The sequence below is a fragment of the Hemibagrus wyckioides genome, linkage group LG25, assembly GCF_019097595.1.
Source record: "Hemibagrus wyckioides isolate EC202008001 linkage group LG25, SWU_Hwy_1.0, whole genome shotgun sequence".
NCBI classification, from domain to species: domain Eukaryota; kingdom Metazoa; phylum Chordata; class Actinopteri; order Siluriformes; family Bagridae; genus Hemibagrus; species Hemibagrus wyckioides.
This window is the reverse complement of record NC_080734.1, coordinates 18,837,514-18,853,005: the sequence shown is the minus strand read 5'-3', so window position 1 is coordinate 18,853,005 and position 15,492 is coordinate 18,837,514.

Genomic DNA, 15,492 nt, shown 5'->3' with positions numbered 1-15,492 from the left:
CCGTTCACACGCCACCATCATAATGTTCCATTTGTGCTCCATGGTGTTCTCTCAGCAAGTGGTCGAGGACGTACTGCATCACAGGGTCATCTCTTCTCGCTATGAGGCTCTTGATGTTATTCATACTGACCCTTCTGCTCTGGTGTTTACCTTCAGAGAGAGAGAACAGATGAGAAAACCTTTAAATTAATTAATTCTGTTTATTAACATTAGTCATTCCAAACAAACAAACTAGTGCAATAATAACCTCTTATTAGTTTGTGTCAATAAATTATTTAAAACATGTTACAAACAAAAGTGGAGTTTTTTAACCGCGTAATAAAATTAGGCACAAACAGCTAAAATATGAACAGATTTAGTTAAAAAATCAGCTTAATCAATTTAAATAAATAAAAATTCATGTTCCTGTTAAAGTTCATGTTTCGGTTCATGCTGCTGTTCATATTGATGATGATGATGATGATATTAAAACTGATGATGATGAGGATGACTGTCCATGTTAACGATCTTGGTTTAACATGAACAAGAAGTCCAAACTAACAAATAAAATAATGATTAATTTTTTTTAAAGAAAGAATTTCCTTTGTGTATTTTACTGTAATATCAGCCAGTAGATGGAGCCTCTCTCTCTCTCTGTCTGTCTGTCCGTCTCTTTCTCTGTCTCTCCTTAGCACACTGTCACAAATGGTGGCCCCTTTTACCACACTGTCACAAAATGGTGGCCCCTTTTACCACACTGTCACAAATGGTGGCCCCTTTTACCACACTGTCACAAAATGGTGGCCCCTTTTACCACACTGTCACAAATGGTGGCCCCTTTTACCACACTGTCACAAATGGTGGCCCCTTTTACCACACTGTCACAAAATGGCGGCCCTTTTTACCACACTGTCACAAAATGGCGGCCCCTTTTACCAAACTGTAACAAAATGGTGGCCCCTTTTACCACACTGTCACAAAATGGCGGCCCCTTTTACCACACTGTAACAAAATGGTGGCCCCTTTTACCACACTGTCACAAAATGGCGGCCCTTTTTACCACACTGTCACAAAATGGCGGCCCCTTTTACCACACTGTAACAAAATGGTGGCCCCTTTTACCACACTGTCACAAAATGGCGGCCCCTTTTACCACACTGTAACAAAATGGTGGCCCCTTTTACCACACTGTCACAAAATGGTGGCCCCTTTTACCACACTGTCACAAAATGGTGGCCCCTTTTACCACACTGTCACAAAATGGCAGCCCCTTTTACCACACTGTCACAGAATGGCGGCCCCTTTTACCACACTGTCACAAAATGGCGGCCCTTTTTACCACACTGTCACAAAATGAGGCCCCTTTTATCACAAACTATGGCTGGTCATTCTCCTACCTGCGCGTTCACACAAACCTAACAATAGTTTTTCTGCCTCATGTTACCACACGGAATCCAATTCAGACGTTTTAAAATGACATCTAATCTCGAGTCATGTATTATTCAAGCTTCATATAAAAATAGACCAAAAATCAAGCGACTATCATTAAATAACATTATTTTACTTTGTCTAAAATTCATAGTCACATAATCACATTAAACACCGATGTCTTTCATTTTATTACTTACCAGAAAGATCCGAAAATGAGCTGCAAGCACAGCAAGTCTCCCTCAGGTCTAAGATGGATATATTAGCTCCGGAAGCTAGCTGGCTAATATTTAAACACCGACTAAGAGTAGCAAACTAGTAGCAAGCTATACAGGACTAACCGAGTCATGAATATGTTAATATATTTAAAATGCAAAGAAAACTAATTAAAATAAATAGAGAAATTCTGGTTTTACAAAAGTAATGATTAAATAATGGCAATGCTAATCATATTGCTAGCATGAAAAGGACACTGTCTGGCTAATATTTCAAGTTAGTGATGGTCATGGTTATGATTATCAGAATCCTTAATGACTGTAATTTAAAAAGTTTTATGTCTAGTTCTAAAAAGAGTGAAGTAATGAAGATTATTTGCCTTTTTCATTCTCAGCCCACAGTCTCAGTCTTTACTCCAAAAAGCAATGAGTAGAAGTTTAACCCTTTATAGGACACTCATTAAAATACTTGGAAATTCAGCATTTCAGCTCTGGAGTGTTATTGAAGGTTATTACAAGACTTTTAATCTTTAATGACATTTTAAATTCATTTTTATGAATTATTTTTTCATTTTTTGTAAATCAAGGTCAATAAAGTTATATTGAAAAGAAATATATGCCATCTACTTTTTATTGGTACCCATAAAATAAACCTTCTTGAGATATTTCAAGGAAACAGTATCAGGGAAAGTGACTGGAAATAAATTTAGTAGAAAATGATAGATTTTATCTGAAAAATATGATTACTTTTAGCTGTATAAGAATCTTTATTTTGTCCAACTTTAGGAGTGGATTTTTTTCATCTATGATTGTGATTGGTCTGTAAACATAATACTAAATACTAAAACTTTGGAACAGGAGGATCGTTTTAAATTGTTATTGAACTAATTCTGTTTTGTCTTTGTGAACAGGTTGCCTTGAAATATTTGAGAAAAAAGGTCAGAGTCATTTGTAAGTACCCTTACTTTACTACTGCATTCTGTAGAGACCCAATAAAGTGTAAATCACCATCATGTTATAGAGCAGATCTAGTCCAATATGATACTTCCATGTATTTATTACTGTGAACATCATTAAAGATTGAGATTTCTGAATCAATCAATACAATAACTTGATCGACAGAGATTTTGTGGAGGAACTACGGCTTCCCACCATTCCTCGCACCACCCCGCTGTGAGTGACTGCTGTGAACAATCAACCCATAGGGAGGGGATATCTCACCCACCAAACAAAACCGCTTACTCTTCAGATTGGCCTGTTTCATCATGAAGAAATCACATTTTATGTCATCTCCATCTAACCCCGTCATCTTGGGCTTCCCCTGGCTGCAACGCCATGATCCCCAAATCTCGTGGAAGGAGGGAGAACTCAGACGCTGGTCATCCCATTACCTGGACACCTGTTTCCTCAATGCTGTACCACGTCCTTGTCTCGCTACATCGGTTGAAAGCCCGAGCACCACAGTAGCTTCTACCATCCCTAGGGAATACCTCGACTTCCATGAGGTGTTCAGCAAAGAGAAAGCCACCCGTCCACCGCCCCTGGGACTGCACCATTGATCTCCTGCCTAATGCTATGCCTCCAAAAAGTAGAGTCTACCCTCTGTCTCTCCCGGAAAACCAAGCCATGGAGGATTACATTGATGAAGCACTCCAGACTGGCTACATCCGCCCGTCTACCTCCCCTGACGCTGCTGGTTTCTTTTTTGTGGAAAAAAAGGATCGAGGACTGAATGTTCTCACTGTCCGGTACCCCTATCTATTGCCTCTAGTGCCAGCAGCACTGGAAGAACTTCAGGAGGCCCGTCTGTTCACCAAGCTTTATGTAGCACCTATAATCTGGTCCGCATTCGGGAGGGAGATGAGTGGAAAATGGCTTTCCACACCACAAAAGGTCATTATGAATACTTAGTGATGCCTTACGGACTAACCAACACACCAACTGTCTTTCAGGCCTTCATTAATGAAATATTCAAGGACGTTATCGATAAGTACGTGATTGCTTATATCGATGATATTTTGATATACTCCAAATCCCATGAGGACCAAGTACACCATGTGCGCACCGTGCTAACCTGCCTACGCCAACACCAACTCTATGTCAAATCAGAAAAATGTGAGTTCCATCAGGAGACAATCATGTTCCTGGGTTATGTTATATCTCATCGGGGTGTAGAGATGGACAACAGCAAAGTGCAAGCTGTCACAGAATGGCCTGAACCTACATCAATAAAGGAACTACAATGTTTTCTGGGGTTTGCTAATTTCTACAGGCGCTTTATAAGGAATTACAGCATCATCGCCAACCCATTCACATCACTGCTGTGGGGAAAGCCCAAGAAATTGCAATGGACTGAGCAGGCCAGGTCTGCATTCAAGCACTTGAAGCAGAGTTTCACTACAGCCCCTGTCCTCTGTCATCCGGACCCCGACCACCCAATTGTGGAATAGGGGCCGTTCTCTCTCAGCGCCACGAGGAACCCGGAAAATTACACCCATGTGCACTCTTCTCCCGCAAACTCACTATGGCGGAAATCAACTATGATGTGGGCAACAGGGAGCTCCTATCTATAAAGGCAGCATTGGAGGAATGGTGACACTGGTTAGAGAGGGCACATCATCCCTTCCTGGTATTAACTTATCATCAAAACCTTGAGTACCTCTATAGTGCTAAGCGGTTGAACCCTCGACAAGCCCGATGAGCCCTGTTCTTCACCCGCTTTCAATTCTCCGTCACATATAGTCCAGGTACTAAGAACGGCAAGGCAGATGCACTGTCCCGCCGGTACGACCCCTTGACCACATCACTCCACCCCGAACCCATCCTCCCCCCATCTGTGATCCTAGCACCTATTCAGTGGAGCTTAATAGAGGACATTCAAAGTGCCCACACCGAGGAACCTCCACCTCCTGCCTGCCCACCATCCAAACTCTATGTTCCCATGGCACTTCGGCACCGCGTCATCCAGTGGGTTCATGAGGCTCCCAGTTCAGGCCACCCAGGGATTCGTCGGACCAGCTCCCTACTACAGAATAGATTTTGGTGGCCCTCACAGTCTCAAGATGTGGAAAACTATGTCAAAGCATGCACTACATGTGCGCAATCTAGAACGAGTCGTCAGCTTCCAGAAGGGTTATTGGAGCCTCTACCCATCCCGCAACGCCCTTGGTCACACATCGCCCTCGATTTCGTCACAGATCTACCGGACTCTGGGGGATATAATACCATATTAGTGGTGATTGATCGTTTCTCAAAAGCCTGTAAACTGATCCCGTTAAAGGGCCTACCTACCACCATGGAAACAGCCAAAGCACTTTTTGCCCGTGTATTCAGAAATTACAGTCTTCCTGAAGATATTGTGTTGGACCAAGGTCCCCAATTCACCTCCCGAGTTTGGGGAGCATTCTGTAACCAACTGGGAATCAATGTGAGGCTCAGCTCGGGGTATCACCCACAGACTAATGGACAGACAGAACGCCTCAATCAAGAACTTGGCCGATATCTTCGAACCTACTGCAGTTGTGAGCAGCATCGTTGGAGTGAGTTTCTGCCATGGGCTGAGTATGCCCAAAACTCTCTCACCCACACCTCCACAGGACTGGCACCATTCCAATGCATCTTAGGTTTTCCACTATTCCCATGGTCTGGAGAGCTGTCCAATGTCCCTGCTGTGGATGACTGGGCCCAGCAGAGCCAAGAAGTTTGGGAAAGTGCCCACGTCCGTCTCCAGAGGGCCATACGCTGACAACGGATACAGGCAAATTGTCGTAGACGCCCACACCCCGAGTACCAAGTAGGACAATGTGTCTGGTTGTCCACCAAAAACCTTCGCTTAAAGCTTCCTTGCCACAAACTCAGTCCTCGTTACGTTGGCCCATTTCGTGTCACACGCCGAATCAACCCTGTCACGTATCGTCTGGAGCTCCCTCCTACGTATCGCATCTCCCCATCATTTCATGTATCACTCCTAAAACCAGTTCACTCTCTCCCAAACTCCGAGCCTCTGGGGGGGCTATGTAACATCCAACCCGGCATCAGACCACCAGAGGGAGCCCTCACCCGAATTCTGAGCCACCCACGAAGAAACACTTCCTGGTTCTATTGTTTATATATACGGCACACACACGATGTGTAGTATTGTTCTCCATGACTTTACCAAGGCTTTCTCAAGTTTCATGCTGTTGGATTCTCTGCGTATGGACTTTGTTTTTCAAAAAAAACAAAGTCCATAAAAAAAAAGGAAACTCTGTTTTTCTGGTTTTCTCGTGTTTTGCCTTCTGATTCGGATTTGTTTGCTAAAGTGTTTTGCTTTCCGGTTTTTGACTTTACGCTTGTTTTTCCTGGATACTGAGTTTTGCCTGCTGACTTTATTTTCATTAAATCTGCTTATGGATCTGAGATCCGCCGACTCCGGCTCTTCCTTACAACTTGTCTACTCTCCAAACTCTGAGAAAATGGACAGACAAGAAACCAAATGTTCAAGAAGGAGATGTTGTGTTGTTGAAAGGCTCTTAAGTAAAACGCAATAAGTGGCCAATGGGACTTGTTACAAAGGTCATTACAAGTGCCGAAGGGACAGTTTGTAAACTTGAAGTGAAAACCATGAAGCAAAGGACTGCTAAAGTATATCTTAGACCTATTTCAGGGTGTAGTCATTCTTCTGTCCTGTAAGAAATAACTTGTAATTTTGTTAACATATTCAAAATGTAAATGTTGTTATAAAAGTAATGATGGTATAACAATTTATACTAGCTGGGGAGTGTTCTGTCCATTGTCTGGTCATGGTGTATGACTGACACATACAGGCCATTTTTCAGTATTGTTCTTTTGTATATACGTAGTGTTTATTTTTAGTTCAGCAACAGGCAATGCGTCAGTTCAGCTCGCGAACGGTCATTGCCTTGGAGAAATATATTCTTGTAAGTTATTGACTTTTAATCAGTTGTAAGAGTTATGTGTTAAGTCAATGTTACTTAGGGCAAGATTGTGATGGATGTATGTGAGGGTGGGATTAACCTTTCATTCCGTGTGTATGCAGATTGTGTGCGTTCATATTCATATATATATCGAATGAATTAATATACAATTTGTAATTTCATTTCTTGTTTATTGCATTTCAGTTTTACAAAAAAAAAAAGATAAAAGGGAACGAGCAATTACGGAAATAAACATTCAGAAGGAAAAATGCTTCATGTTCATTTGTTAGTTAGCTGTCAGCATAATACCTCTGCTGTAATACCCACACTGTAATACCTACACTGTAATACCCCTGCTGTAATTCCTACACTGTAATACCCCTGCTGTAATTCCTACACTGTAATACCCCTGCTGTAATTCCTACACTGTAATACCACTGCTGTAATACCCACACTGTAATACCCCTGCTGTAATACCTACACTGTAATACCCCTGCTGTAATACCCACACTGTAATACCCCTGCTGTAATACCTACACTGTAATACCCCTGCTGTAATACCCACACTGTAATACCCCTGCTGTAATACCTACTCTGTAATACCCCTGCTGTAATACCCACACTGTAATACCCCTGCTTTAATACCTACACTGTAATACCCCTGCTGTAATACCCACAATGTAATACCCCTGCTGTAATACCCACACTGTAATACCCCTGCTGTAATACCTGCATAGAAATAACATTTATGAAATGTATCAGTCAGGATTTAGGCCTCGTCATAGCACAGAGACAGCACTGGTTAAAGTGGTAAATGACCTGTTACTGGCTTCTGATCAGGGTTGTCCTTACTGGTGCTACTGGATCTTAGTACAGCTTTTGACACCATTGACCACACTGTTCTACTTGATAGGTTAGAACATGTTGTTGGTGTTAAGGGAACAGCCCTCTCCTGGCTCAGGTCTTATTTGACCGACCGATATCAGTTTGTAGATCTAGATGGTGACTTCTGCATACCAGAAGGTTATGTTCGGTGTTCCACAAGGTTCTGTTTTAGGCCCACTGCTTTTCTCCCTATATATGCTACCCCTTGGTGCAATTATTCATAAACATGGTATTAGCTTCCACTGTTATGCCGATGACACACAGCTAAATGTCTCAGCTAAGTCAGATGAGAGACACCAGCTTATTAAGATAGAAGAATGTGTAAAGGACATTAGACATTGGATGGCCACTAACTTCCTCCTGCTTAATTCAGACAAGACAGAGGTGCTAGTACTAGGACCACATGCAGCTAGAAGTGAGCTTTCTGATTACAGAGTGTGGAATAAAATCTACTGTACTCACTACTGAAATCTGACTCCAGCTCCACACTGACCCGACAGCTCAGTCTGAGTGAGACTCATAGTTAGTACGGCCTCAAAACTAAAAAAAGCCAATCAAGCAGACTAGATGAATACAGATAAGAGATTTTATTTTGTAATCAGCGCTGATACAAGAATTGAGATGCTCACGCATGAACGTCCCAACAACCTCTTCTCCAACTACAGCCTTTTTATACATTTCCCTTATCTTCCCAATGCAACACGTCACTGGTTCTTTGCCTAGACAATCCCACCCATCTTTCTTTTTTGACCTTTTAGATTCTTTTTTTACACCATTATCTTTGGATTTACAACTTTTCGAATACCATTATAATTAAACTTTCCTGAATCATTATATTAAAAATTGGGCGTTTCCGCCCCCACCAGTGGGATTGTCTTTGGCCTCACTCTCGCCAATACCTCATTCTTCTTCAGGAGACAACATGGGTAAGTTCTCAGTTCTTCAGGGGCCAACACCCCTTTCTTTTATTAACTTTTTACACCTCACGGATTTTCTGATTTATCCGCTGTCTTCCGCGTATGTTCTCTAGATATTTCGCCTGGTACCACCATTGCCATCCAACACGCACTGCGTTTACTTCATGATGAGCTCACTACCGCTCAAGGTACCAATGGAGCGAAGATTGACCACAACAATCTAGGGTGCGTCTCTGCCATTGATTGGTCCAAGTTTGGAAAGCCTGGTACCGCAGAGAAAGCCTGCCAGACTGACATCATTGGTACAACTACTTGTTCTTCAAAGCCCTTGCAGCCTGTGTGCAAGGCCCGTGACAGGCCAACATGCCGTGTTAAACCTTATATTGTTCTTAAGCTCAAACGACCTAACGAATAAACTTTACCTGAGAACTCACTCCTGCTGTCCCCCTGATTATTTCACACATACCTTATACATATATTCTCATTTACAAAATTATCTCCCACATTCCCCCCTTTTGTGACTCAAGTCACAACACACTCAACTTGTTCAGATATGTGGATACATGCCTTATATACGTACATAAGTCAGCACAAGGATTATACATACTCGTATGATTCGTTTTCAGTGTTTCACTACTATCATGGTGCTAGTAAACAATTATATACTCGTCAAGGAAAGTAGTAAGTACTCCAAGCTCCGTGCAGGTACCACTGCATGTGGTTCTTCTCAGTCTTGCTATCGCCCACCTCACTCGCTCTCTTCACATTTGCCAATCAATTTCATACCTACCTGGATCCCAACCCTACTCATCAGGTATTCCCCTGGTTACACGCAATCCTCGTTGTTTCCATTTCATACCCGGTGACCAGCAGCACGACCGTGCCTGCCTTAGGTTGTCCCACCCAGTGAGATCTTACCCGTCTTTGGCTAACCGGCCTTCTTCTCTGGTCACCGGCTGCCCCCTGTTTTTTTCCAGGTAGCAGCTTTCCCTTCGCCCAACACCTCTGATTCTGGTGTGGCTTTTTGTGTTGCTGGTCTGTCTTCTCTTGATTCTTCAGTAGGGCATTATTGGGATCTATACCATGAGCCAGATTGGAACCTCAGTCACTCTGTCCTCAGTCACTCTCAAGATCTCATCTCCTTACCTACCCAGCCACTGTACCTGCAGAGAGCTTCAAGTGTGCAAAAGTATCAACTAACTCTATGTTTATAACACATTCAGTAATGTCTACCACTCTTCCCACACGACCAATAAGCCTGAATCATTCTTTTTATGTTCCCTTTAACCACAAATCAGCAGTTGTCATTAAGATGCATAAATGAGTAACATTCAATCATTCAGTAGTCATTATAAGACTTCTCCAGTGATTACGCTTTTTCATCAGTAGTATTTCAAAACACACGTAAATGATAATAGTGTTGCGTGCATAAACATTAGTGATTTAAAACACAATATAATACGACACACCGACATAACATATCCCACATCCTTCTATGATGTCTCCTGTTGTTCTTCTGCCCATGTGACTTTGCGCCACGTAGAGGGGCCGTAGGGGGCTAAGGAGAGGTTACTAGCACATCACTTAGCCCCCTCCCGATGATTGGAACGGCAAGGATCTCAGCAGCTCCATCATTTGTCTAGGAACATTGGTCCACAGTACATCTTCTCCTAACTTGACTGTAATGACCTCTACCCTCTTCTTAAGTGGTACACCTATCCATATTCCAAACCTTCTCTTCCTTCTGTACGCAAGATTAAGTAACCGTTCTACATTATAATGTGCATGTTCTACCACGATGGGTAACTGTGCTGTCTGTCTCGGAGTATATGCAAATGTTTGTATCTCTGTAATATTCATCCTGTCTGCGTAAATCTCCCTTACTGATGTACGCCTATCTATAAAAGGGTACTCTAGCAATCCTAAATTTGGCTCCCACTCTCCCAAATCGTTTTTCAACAACCTACCCCATAAATACCTCCATATATGCCTCCAATCTCCCTCCATTATGCAATCATCTTTATTAAGTCCAATTCATCACTGCCATTGCTGGGTTTAAACGGAGACTCAATCTCATGTGTCATTTGAACATATTGGCCAAACAATGTGTGCGTCATCTGTGTAATCATGGAACGCAGTAGTGGAATTACACAACACAACAGAACTGCAAGTATCACCAAAACCACACCTACGACTGTTCCTATCCTAAGTATGACGGCTCTCCAATTTGAGGAGAACAACCATGCCAGCCAATCATTTGTTGGTTTATATGTGTTCTCTACGTGCTCGTCTCTAAGGTCTTTCATCTGCCGCAGTATTTTACTCAGGTTACCCTCCGGACCAGTGTGCATTGGAATGTAAGTACAACATTGGTCTCCAAACATAGTACACACTCCTTCTTCCGGGGCCCTCATGGTGTCCAGGATAAGCCTGTTCTGTAAGGCCATGGTAGATGTTGCATGTAGTTGTTCTTGAATCAAATCTAATGCTTGTATTGTGTAGTTCATAAACCTTTGTTGATTGTACCAAATATAGTTAATCCATCTCACGTTTTTACCAATCTGTGCCCATGGCAAGAAAAAGGTCAGTGCTCCTGCTCCTGGTCGACCAATGGCAGTATGTTCATCAGGGACTCCCACCGGAATCCCTCTCCAATCCACGTAAACCCCACTGCTCCTGTCGAATCGTCCCAAGTCGCGCTTAATTCGTCGACCTGATGTATTAATCTCCTTTTCTTGCAGCACAGTTAGTTTTCCTGTCAGCACCACTGTTGTGCAGCATCCTCCCCACCCGGGTGGCAGGGTCTGCCTAGCAACATTATATCCACAATACCAGAATACATCAGCCAGTGGCCTAGTCCCATTAGATAGGTCAGGCTGGTTCAGGTCAATATAGTCCTTTTTCCACTGTCTCCACACGGTAATCTTTAATCCTTTTGCCGACAAACACCTGTGATCCATTTGAACATACACAGAATGGGTATCTCTGTCCCTGACGCTCACTCACTCTGATGGGCGGATGTCCCTCAGTCCCGATCTCCTCATACTCACAGGTACTATTTAACTTCTTTAACCTGGTTGGGCCGTAGGCACATGAGATAGAATGCATAAGACAAACGAATGGGCATAGGTGGCGTAGGTTGTGCTTGGTGCTGTTACAACCTTCTGGTCCTCTCATTGGAAAAACTCTGGGAGCTCGCGATGTCCTGTCATGGCACACTATGCACGAGGTGTTTCCTGCTTCGTGTGCTGTGTAACTTAGCCATTGGTAAAACAAGTTGTTTGTCCACAACTCCTGGTCTAATCTACTCATGAGGCTCATTGACTGTGCAGTGTCTCTGCGTATTCTGGGCAGCGTTGTTGGTGATTGCTCAATATAATGTATTCCCCTAGTTTCATCATTCATGTGTTCATCATCACCGAAGACTCGTATAAGTGTGTATATCCATAGTCCTATACACAGCAGTGCTACTATTACAAGTACCAATAAGCCCCAGTCCGTTCTGTTGATTCGTTCACCATTTCCCTCCTCTTCATTTATTTCTTGCTCATCGTTCCTTTCTCTCCCTTCTCTTTCAGTGTTCTCGCCGTGCACGGGCTCTAGTTCTATAGGCAGGTCCTGTATCTCCCACATCGTGTTGTGAAGGCCCTTCCCTTGGGTCGTCTTCTTCTTGTTCTGCTGGACTCTCCCACGGTTGAAACTCCTGGCTCTGCGGGTGGGGCGCTTGTAGCGAAGGGGGTTGTGAGGCGGGAACAGCTGGGTCACGCCTTCGCTCCTCAAATTCCCTTATCAGTGGATCCTGCTCCTGCGCTCTTTCACGTCTCGCTCCAGCCCCTGGATCTGGTGCTCTGCAACAGTGATTTAGATGAAACCAAGCAGTCTTACCTTCGACCTTTACGGCTGTTGGAGTAGCTAAGACAACTTTTAGTGGTCCAACTCGTCTGGGCTCATTCCATCTTCTCTTGAAGACCTTGACATACACCCAGTCTCCTGGTTTCACAGTCCTCAGCTCCTCGTCAATTTCGCTTGTCCTTCCCTCTGTAGCACCTTTCACCTGTTGGAATATAGCTCGATGTATTTCAGTCAAGTGTTTCACATAATTGCCAAGCTCACTTTCAAGCTGCTCCAGCGAAGGGCCCTTATAGGGCCCTCGTAGATAAGGCACAGGCATAGGTCGTCCTGTAAGCATTTCATGCGGGGTTAGATGCGTCATTCGGTTAGTTTGCATCCTCATGCTCATTAGTGCTAGTGGCAAAGCTTGCACCCAATTCATTTTTCCCGCTTCGCAAATTTTTGCCAGCTTCGCTTTTAATGTTCCATTTGCCCTTTCCACCATTCCCTGCGACTGTGGGTGATAGACACAACCCAATCTGTGTCGTATTCTTAAATACTGGAACACTCTTCGAATCACATTGTTCACAAAGTGAGTACCACTGTCTGAGCTGATCTTATCAGGAATACCAAACCTTGGAATCACCTCACGACACAAAAATTTAGCCACTGAATCTGCATCTGCTTTAGCTGTTGGGTGCGCCTCCACCCATCTACTAAATCTATCCTCCACCACCAAAACATACCTTTTCTTCTCCTTCACCTCTGCCATATCCATGAAGTCAATGATCAGATGCCTGAATGGTCCGTCTGGCTCTGGTATGTGACCTATTGGGGCAGTAAAACTTTTCCTGTTGTTGTATTCTGCACATATTTCACAATGTGCTAACCTGTGATCAACCATCTGAGCTAGATACGGAGACCACCATGCTCTTTGAATTCGTTTGATCACTTCCCCCCTTGCGCAATGGCTCAAGCCATGCGCATCATTAATCAACGATGTGAGAACTGAGAGAGGAGCCACAAAATGCCCCTGAGGACCACGCCATACGCCTGTTCGTGCATTCTTAACCGCCCCCCTTTTTATCCACTTAGATATCTCATATACTGAGGCCGAATTTTGCGCTGCTGGCTAATGAGGTTAAGTCCGCTTTCTGGGTAGTCATCACCTTCAGAGTCGGTCACAAGCATAATGTTGGTATGTTCTAACGCTGCCTCATCTGCTGCAGTGTTTCCACTGGTAACAAACGAGCCATCTGTTTTGTGCGCTAAACATTTGACGATAGCTAGTTTAGCTGGCAGAGTAATAGCATGTAACAAATCAGTTATGGCCATTCCATGCGTCACAGGAGAGCCATCTGCTCTCAATAACCCTCTCTGGGCCCATGTAGGGCCGAAGTAATGACACACACCATAAGCATACTGCGAATCCGTGAAAATAGTACAAGATTTCCCTGCAGCTAGCTTACAAGCTGCAGCGAGCGCTTTTTAACTCAGCCAATTGTGCTGAACATGGTTGAGAAACAGCCGTAGACTGAACAGTAACAAAGCTAGTCAAATCATTACTGGGCGCTACTATGGCGTAACCCGCCAAGTTCCCGTCTGGGCCTCTAAAGCACGAACCGTCAACAAAAAAGGTTACATCCGAATGTGGCAAAGGTTGATTTTCAAGGTCCTGACGCGCTTTAGAGTATGTGGTTGAAACTTGCTGACAATCGTGCGGTTCACCGTCCAATGGGGTCATCATTCTATCAGCTGGATTGACTGTCTGGCATCTTTTGAATAGTCAATTCTGGCCGAAGAGAAGAATTACGTCAAGTAACCTGTCTTCCGCGCATGAGTTATCACAAATGTCGGACTGGTAAGCAGGGCATGTAACGCATGTGTAGTGTACAATATAGTAGGATGGCCCATTGTGATGGTTGACGCCTTTTGATATGCAAAGGCTGCTGCTGCTAATCCCCCGGTAACACGGCGGACATACCACTCTCAATGTTGTCTAATCTGCAGCTGAAGTAAGCAACAGGCTGTTTGCTCGGTCCCTGTTGCTGAGTTAACACGGCATTAGCAAAGCCTCGTTTTTCTGATACATACAGGAAGAATGGCTTACCGTAATCAGGACTCGCTAGCGCTGGTGCTGTACAAAGATCCTCCTTTAGCATTTCGTAAGCTGCAACGGCTTCTGTCGTCCAAACCAATGCAGCTTTCTTCTGATCAGCTGCTTTTATCAACGCACGTGAGTGGAGCTACCTTTAATGCAAAATCTACTATCCACTGTCTGCTATAACCCACCATACCCAGGAAAGACAACATCTGTCCAACCGTTTGCGGTTTCGGGGCTTTACTGGACCGCCTCTAGATGCGTAGGCGACAGCTTCACGACTAGTGCCATGCAAAACTCTTCCTAGATACTCTACTTCCTGTTTGCAGAACTGTAACTTTTCCTTGCTCACCTTGTGTCCGTTTTCTGCTAAGAGTCTCAATACTTTTAGGGAGTCTGCCTGGCACTGTTCTTTAGTTGGGCTACAAATCAAGATGTCATCAACATATGTCAGGAGAAGACTATCAATATCCAACGAAGCTAGATCCCTAGCCACAATTCGATTGAAAATTGATGGGCTTTCACAATAGCCCTGGGGCAATCACGTGTATGTGTACTGTTGGCCGTTATACGTGAACGCATAACAAATGTTGTGAATCAGGATGCAGTGGAATACTAAAAAATGCAGAACACAAATCAATGACCGTGTACCACTTAGTATTGCCTGGGATGTTGGAGAGTAACGTATGTGGACTCTGGGACTATGGGACCCTCTGGGACTATGGGTGCTTCTGCCTCAACTATATGGTTGATAGCACGTAAATCGTGCACAAGTCGCCACTTATCTGAGTTTGGTTTTCTAACTGGGAATATTGGAGTATTGCAACGGCTATGTGTTGGTATTAGAACCCCTGCCTCCAATAACCCCCTCAAGTGTGGGTCCTATTCCTGCCTGAGCCTGTGGTGTTAGTGGATATTGTTTCTGATACGGGTACCTGACATTAGGTTTAAGTTTTATCAAAACCTGTCCTGCTGACTTTATGAGTCCTACGTCTGTAGAGTGCTGAGTCCAGAGCACACTTGGGATGGTGGCTAACAGCTCTTCAGTTTCTGTATCTGATTGTTTATCTGGTGCGATGTCTTTGTCATCTGAAAGTGGTAACTGATAAATAGGTGACATTTTCTTTTCTATCAAGGTTTGTGTGGCTCTTAAAGTGTCTGTGCCTTTTTGAGAGATGCGCATAAATTTTCCATCCGGTGAGGTGTGCATGTACTGGTTG